Source organism: Fukomys damarensis, unplaced genomic scaffold (genome assembly GCF_012274545.1).
Source record: "Fukomys damarensis isolate Sample0158 unplaced genomic scaffold, DMR_v1.0_HiC HiC_scaffold_36, whole genome shotgun sequence".
NCBI classification, from domain to species: domain Eukaryota; kingdom Metazoa; phylum Chordata; class Mammalia; order Rodentia; family Bathyergidae; genus Fukomys; species Fukomys damarensis.
Window position 1 is genome coordinate 10,514,595 of NW_022900948.1, and position 7,286 is coordinate 10,521,880.

Sequence of the window (7,286 nt, forward strand, 5' to 3'; positions counted from 1 at the left end):
TGAAATTGAAAGAGAAGCTATACTTCCAAATTCATTCCTGGAAGCAAGTATCACTCTGATTCCCAAACCAGAGAAAGATACAACCAAAAAGGAGAACTACAGACCAATCTCCTTAATGAATATAGATGCAAAAATCCTTAATAAGATACTAGCAAACAGAATACAGAGGATTATTAAGAAGATCATCCATCATGACCAAGTTGGATTTATTCCAGAGATGCAAGGATGGTTCAACATACAAAAGTCAGTGAATGTAATACATTATATTAATAAAGTCAAGGACAAAAACCATATGATCCTTTCAATAGATGCAGAAAAAGCATTTGACAAAATTCAACACCCATTCATGATAAAAACCCTGCAAAAAATTGGAATAGATGGTCTATACCTCAATTTAATAAAAGCTATTTATGAAAAACCATCAGCCAACATCATATTGAATGGCCAAAAACTGAAAACCTTCATGTTAAAATCAGGAGCAAGACAAAGATGCCCACTATCACCACTTCTCTTCAATATAGTTCTGGAAACATTAGCCACAGCAATTAGACAAGAGAAAGAAATTAAAGCAATAAAGATAGGAAAGAAAGAAGTTAAACTATCATTATTTGCTGATGATATGATACTCTACATTGAAGATCCAAAAAACTCCACCAAAAAACTTCTAGACTTAATTGACAGATTCAGTAAAGTATCTGGATACAAGGTGAATACCGAAAAATCAATAGCCTTTCTATACACAAATAACAGACAGACAGAAAGAGAAATAAGGGAAAAAATTCCTTTTACAATAGCATCCAAAAAAATGAAGTATCTAGGAATCAATCTAACAAAAGAAACAAAAGATCTCTACACTGAAAACTACAGCACTCCGAAAAAAGAAATCGAAGAGGATATAAAAAAATGGAAAGATATCCCCTGCTCCTGGGTAGGAAGAATCAACATAGTGAAAATGGCCATACTACCAAAACTGCTATATACATTCAATGCAATGCCAATTGAAATTCCAACACTATATTTCACAGAACTAGAAAAAAGAATTCAAAAATTCATTTGGAACCACAAGAGACCTAGAATAGCAAAAGCCATTATAGGCAACAGTCACATGGCACCAGGTGTAACAATTCCCAATTTGAAACTATACTACAAAGCCACTGTGATAAAAACAGCATGGTACTGGCAAAGAAATAGGCCTGAGGATCAATGGAACAGACTGGAAGACACAAAAACAAATGCAGATGTACTCAGCTACCTCATCTTCGACAAAGGAGCTCACCATCCTCACTGAAGGAAAGATAGCCTCTTTAATAAATGGTGTTGGAAAAACTGGATATCAACCTGCCACAGATTAAAATTAGACCCTTATCTTTCGCCATGCACTAAATTAAAATCCAAATGGATTAAAGATCTAAATATTAAAACAGAAACATTAAACTTGCTGGAAAGTGTGACTTATTCTTAAGTGTATTAACTTCAATAAGTTTCATGAAATGCAAGTCAGAATATATAGCCTGGCAAATTTATTACTTAGGAAAAATTGTTGTAATGAATTTTACATTTAAAGAAGAAAAAATATATCAATAAATACACGGGGTTCAGGGTGTACCCAGTGATAGAGCACTTGCTTGGCATGCATGAGGTCCTACGTTCAATCCCTAGTGATACCCTCCACCAAAAAAAAGAAACAAAACCATCTCTGCATGCTCTTCCTGGTAACTGCTTAGACTCATATTGGCACAGTCCTTTCTCCAGGCCAGGATAGCAAAACAGCTTGTTCTGAAAGATAAGGACCTTTGGCGCAGATCCCTTCTCAAGTGATAGCTTTCTCTTTTCAGGTGAGGTAACGTGCACTAAAAGCTGTGGGAAGAGTACTCTATTTAAATTGTAATAATAATGACATCATTCCAGGTTCTTCCTGAAGCTTTCTACAGCTCAAAGGCAGCAAAGTGTCTCAGGTCATGGACCACTGCAATGACTGAGGTAATGAAGGATTCTTGGATACAGCACCAGATGGTTTGTTAAATCATACAGAGAGTCATGTCAGAAACCTAGACATAAGAAGGCATAAGCTTCTCAGACAGAGAGAGAACAATCAAGAGTCCAAAGGAAATCAAACTGTGAACTCTCTCTCAATAGTGTTGTGGGGAAGGATCAAAACTCAGTATGTATGGGTAATACCTAAACTTCCTGGGCTGAGCCTCTATTTATTTCATTCTTCTATGTGTTTTCCCATCTAGATTCTCAACCCAGACAAAGAGGAGACCAGAAAGCAGAGTGAGAAATTCTGTTCAACTGCAGGTTCTTACGCTCAAAGAAGTTTGAAAGCCTGTCTTTGTTAGAAGTACAATCTGCATCTTCTTTACAACACAGTTCCACTTGGGATAGTTTTCTTTCTACCTTGCCAAATGACATTAATCCAGAAAACTGCATTTTCTTATTATTCTCTTGGGCAGACAGATTGTAGGTGTGCTTTGGCATTTTGGAATAGTAACCCTCATTATTTTCTCAGTTGTTATCCACAAACTTTGACATCTTTCTGTCAGTAGCATTATCCATGTAATTCGTCAAAGTCTCAGCTCCAACATAAACTCCTCAAACACACCTCACTTGTAAAGTATCCTCAGCGGTTTTCTTCTGTTGTATCCCTTCGAGTTAACTTCCAACTGACAACCAAGTTTTTTTCTGTTCTTTCTTTTCTCAAATCATTAATCTTCACTGAAAAGCTGTTCAAATGTCTTCCAACAGCTTCAGAGGCAAAGCCTTTCACTGGCACTTGTAGCCCTCATAAATATTATTGGAATTGTTCATGAACATAAGGGAGAGATTTTTAACCCCAAAGACAATGAAAGTAACTCCAGCAGCCTCATTCTGAATTAGTATAAGTTGTACAACCTAACACAAGAGAGAATGCATGCAGGAAATTAGCAACTGAAAGGGCAAACAGGTGTTCCTTGAATACTCTGTTTCTAAGAAGCAATGTCATACTTTATTGTGTAGTATTGTGTATTATTATTATTTTCTTGTCACTTCTAGGAAATTACAAACCTTCTACAAACAAGGTCTTTGTATTATTCACAAACTATGTGGTGATAAACATTCAGAAGATATGTGATGAATAAATGAATAGATGAGTGAGTAAATGGGTAGATAGATGGGTGTATAAATGAATACTTTGTGAAATAAAACTTAAATTATTAACATGTTAAAGTAGGGAGATAGATCTTTCTCAAGTGGAAGGGGATCAAGAGATAGGGAAAGGAAGAGGGGATTGAAAAAGGGATTAAAATGTGTTATGTATATGCACCAATTCCACATGAGGAATGTAAACATGATATACTGCAAACAAGCACTAATAAAAAAATGAAAAATAAATGGCAGCATTAGGGGGGAAAGCCCTGGGAAAAACATACTCCCAAAATCAAGATCAGCAAAATATTCTGAGTCTTTTAGAAAAGAATTATCGGCAGGCATGGTGGGAGCATGCCTGTAGCCCTAGCTACTCAGAAGTGGGGGTGAAAGGATCTCTAGGAATTCAAGGCCAGCCTGGGTAACATGACAAAACAGGGAGCAGGGGAGGAGAGAAGCAGAGGGAAACAGGGAGCCCAAGAGAAAGAGAAGGACAAAGAAAGAGACAGAGTGATAGAGAGATATGTGTTTATTCTTCACCCACATAATATTTTTAGTGTTTTAAAGATTTAAACCATCACTGTGGGTTTTTTTAAATATTGAATTTAATTGTCTAGGCATAAACTTGAGCCTTAGAAACATTTTCTAAATAAATATTTCCTATAGATGTTAGTGAGGAAAGGTTATGACAGGGGAAAAAAACATTTTTAGCAAATTGGTTTAAAAAGAAGCTACAATAAACTCCTTAAAATGATACCTACATTAATGCTCAGTACATTTACATAAAAACTAGGGAACAGATAAAATTTTTGTGATGGAGATATTATGAATTTAGATCTGTGGAATTAGGCTTACCACATTTGCATAATCTAGTGAGAATCATTTTCTACCAGAGAGAATGTTGGAATATTTCTTCTGTTTAATTATTTCAGTTTTACTCTGGGAAGGTTGGCCAAGTGAGCTTGCTGGCCTGTGATGGTTCTCTATAAACTTACAACAGTGATAAACAGCTCAGAGTACTTCTTAAATCCTTATGCAAATCCCTGCTTTTTCATCAGACATAGGGACTGTTTGACAGGGAATTTAAAAGAACTTTGATTAATATGTTAAAGGTTCTAATAGAAAGGTAGAAGACATCCAAGATCAGAGAAGTAATTTCATCAAAGAGATGATAGAAATAAGTAAATCAGTAAAGATAAAACATTCAACATCTCATTAATAGTCTACACACAGCTGTAGAAAGAATAAGTAGATTTGAACAAAGGTCAATAGCAATTACTCAAACTGAAATCCAACAAGAAAAAAAAAAAAGAACAAAAGATTTAAAATGAAGAGACCATCCAAAAGCTGGGAGACAATGTTCTAGAGGACAATGAAGATAGAAAGGGGTGAAAAATACATTTGAAGAAATAAAACTAAAAGTTTTCCAAAATTAAAAACAACCAGAAAAAACATTCAATCTCAGATAACATCAAACATGATAAATAATGTTTTAAAAACTATAAATGCCATATGCAAACTACTGAAAACAAAGACAGTGAGAAACTCTTGAAAGACAATCAGATATAAAAGAAATAAAGATAAAATTACAGCAGAAAGGGGGAAAGAAGGAGTTGTAGAAGTAAAGATATGTGTTATATACATACACATATATAAATAAATTCTTTTTTTCATTGTCGTTAAGAGTAGGAAGAATTTATTGAGGGAAAGACAGTTCCTGCCTGAGGGACAGAAGGGGGTACCCCATACATAACAACTCTTCATAATGAATGTAATCATTATGTACTACAAATATGTATTAATATAAAAATTAAAAATTTTTAAAATTATAGCAGACTTCTTATTAGGAACATCTAAGCCACAGGACAATGCCATTAAATTAGTGAAATAAAAAGCTATCAGCCTAACAGTTCATAATAGCTAAAACTTGGAACCAGCCCAATTGCCCATCAGTTGGAGACTGGATAAAGAAGATGTGTGTTTTTCTATAAAATGGAGTCCTACTCAGCCATAAAGAATAAGAAATCAGAGTCATTCATAGGGAAATGGATACATATTGAGGATATACTTCTAAGTGAAATAAATAAGTCACACACGTGTAAATACCGAATAGTTTCTCTGTTGTGAAAAACTAAAAGTGTAAATAAGATCCAAATGGTATAATTGACAATGTGAAATAGGAAGAAAGGGGCTAAAGGTGTAGGAGAAGTGGGAAGAGTAGGAGAAAGGAAAGAAGGGAAAAGAAAAAATATGAGAAAATGAAAATATGGAAACAAAGATTTTGTAAATAGGGAAGGGAGGAGGAGGCAAAGGGAGGGCAGGGGTATGGGGAAAAAATGAGAACCAAGACCTGTCATGCAAAGGTACAAGATCCCAATGATGAATGTAATTATACTGTATACCTACAAAGTGCCAATAAACTCAATGAAAATAAAAAAGCTGTCAGCCTAGAATTTTACATCTACCAAAAATATCTTTAAAAAAAGAAGCAAAACAAAGACTTTTCAGACAAAATTTGAGGAAATTTATTTTCAGAAGACCCACTGTTAATGTTGAATATTTTCAGGCAGAAATAATATGACATATCGAAAACTGGATTTAGGAGGGAGGAGGGGGTGAAGGGAGGGCAGGGATAAGGGGAATAAATGAGAACCAAGACCTGTCATGTAGAGGTACAAGATCCCAACAATGAATGCAACTGTACTGTATCCCTAGAATGTACCAATAAATTAAATTATTTAATAAAAAAACTGGATTTACAAAAATACAGGAAATAGAAGAGATGAAGGTAAAATTAATCTTTTTATTTTTCATAGATCAAAGGCAAAAATAATAGCAATAGTATTATAGGTTTATAGAATATGAAAAAATAAAAGGTATGACAATACTACAAAAAACACGAAATACAAATTGAGGACACACATTTGCAATGTCTTTACATTATATGTGAAGCAATATAAATTCATTTTGAAGACAGATTTCATTAGTTAAATGTGTGTATCATAAGTCCCAAGTTATCTATTAAAACAAATTTTCTAAGTTGGCAGAGGAGACAAAATAGAATCAAGAAAAATGTTCTAGACAAAAAAAGGAGCTAGAAAGCAAAAAACAGATGGGAGAAATGGAAAAGAACTAGCAGATGGTAGATTTTAATTCAACTATATCAATAATTACATTAAATATGAGTGATTTAGGGCGGGGATTTAGCTCAGTGGTTGGTTCCGCCGCCTGCCTTGAAAGCACAAGGACCTGAGTTCGATCCCTGGTAAAAAAAAAAAAAAAAGAGTGATTCAAAGAGGAAAATTAAGATAACAATATTCAGAATAGACAAAAAAGTGAAACCAAAATATGCTATCTAAAGTAAATCTAGTTTAAATTGAAAGACATAAATGAAAAGAATAAAGAAAATCTATAAAAAAAATATACAAATGAAAATTGGAGTTACTATTTTAATATCTTCAGAAAAAGAATAATATTGAAGATAAAGAAGGAAATATGTAATGATAAATGCCAACCCTCCAAGAATACATTACAACTTATATACATCTAAAAACAGAGCTTTAAATATATAAGCCAAAAACTCATGGAATTGGGTGATGTCAGCAAAACAACAAAATAGGAAGGCTCAGTCCTTCTCCCTTGCAGAAAGTTCAACTGACAACTTTCCACAAACAAGAACCACTTTCACAAAAGTTTACTACTCAGCAGTAAGCCTAAAACAACCCCATGGTCTTCAGAACTGAATGAAAATTGAAATAGAAGAACGGTCTTACTTCAACCTCACTGCTCTTCTTCCTCACCCAAGTCAAAACAATGCTAGATGGAAAAGATTTCTTTGGGCCCGTGGTGCTATAGAGAAACAAAAACCAGAGGCAGTCATCTAGCTCCCTAGTGTTCTGAAAGACTTCCCAGGAAGCTTATTTTAGTCATGGAGGACACTGAAAATAACAGCATAGCAAAGACTTCCTGGGGTCAGGTAGAAACAAGGAAAACAGGTAGAGGTCAGAGTTATTAGTGAGTTTATCTGGTGGTACATCTACGTTCCTGCCAGGTGGGGCATGTAATCAGATACAATGGTCAAACTTCATAGTCTATCTGCAAAGCTGGACTGGTTACCTTCATAAAGAGCTGAAAGTTCTACCTACTTGAGTCTAGACTAG

At 34.5% G+C, this 7,286-nt stretch overlaps 1 long non-coding RNA gene across 1 annotated transcript in view; it reads left to right on the top strand.

Annotated features, from left to right (window-relative positions):
* LOC104854404 overlaps positions 1 to 2,261 on the top strand; it is a 12,131-nt gene extending 9,870 nt beyond the window's left edge. The window contains exon 3 of the long non-coding RNA XR_778075.1: positions 2,238 to 2,261. This is a non-coding gene — a long non-coding RNA (uncharacterized LOC104854404). The remainder of the gene's footprint in view (positions 1 to 2,237) is intronic.
* The last annotated feature ends 5,025 nt before the right edge of the window (positions 2,262 to 7,286 follow it).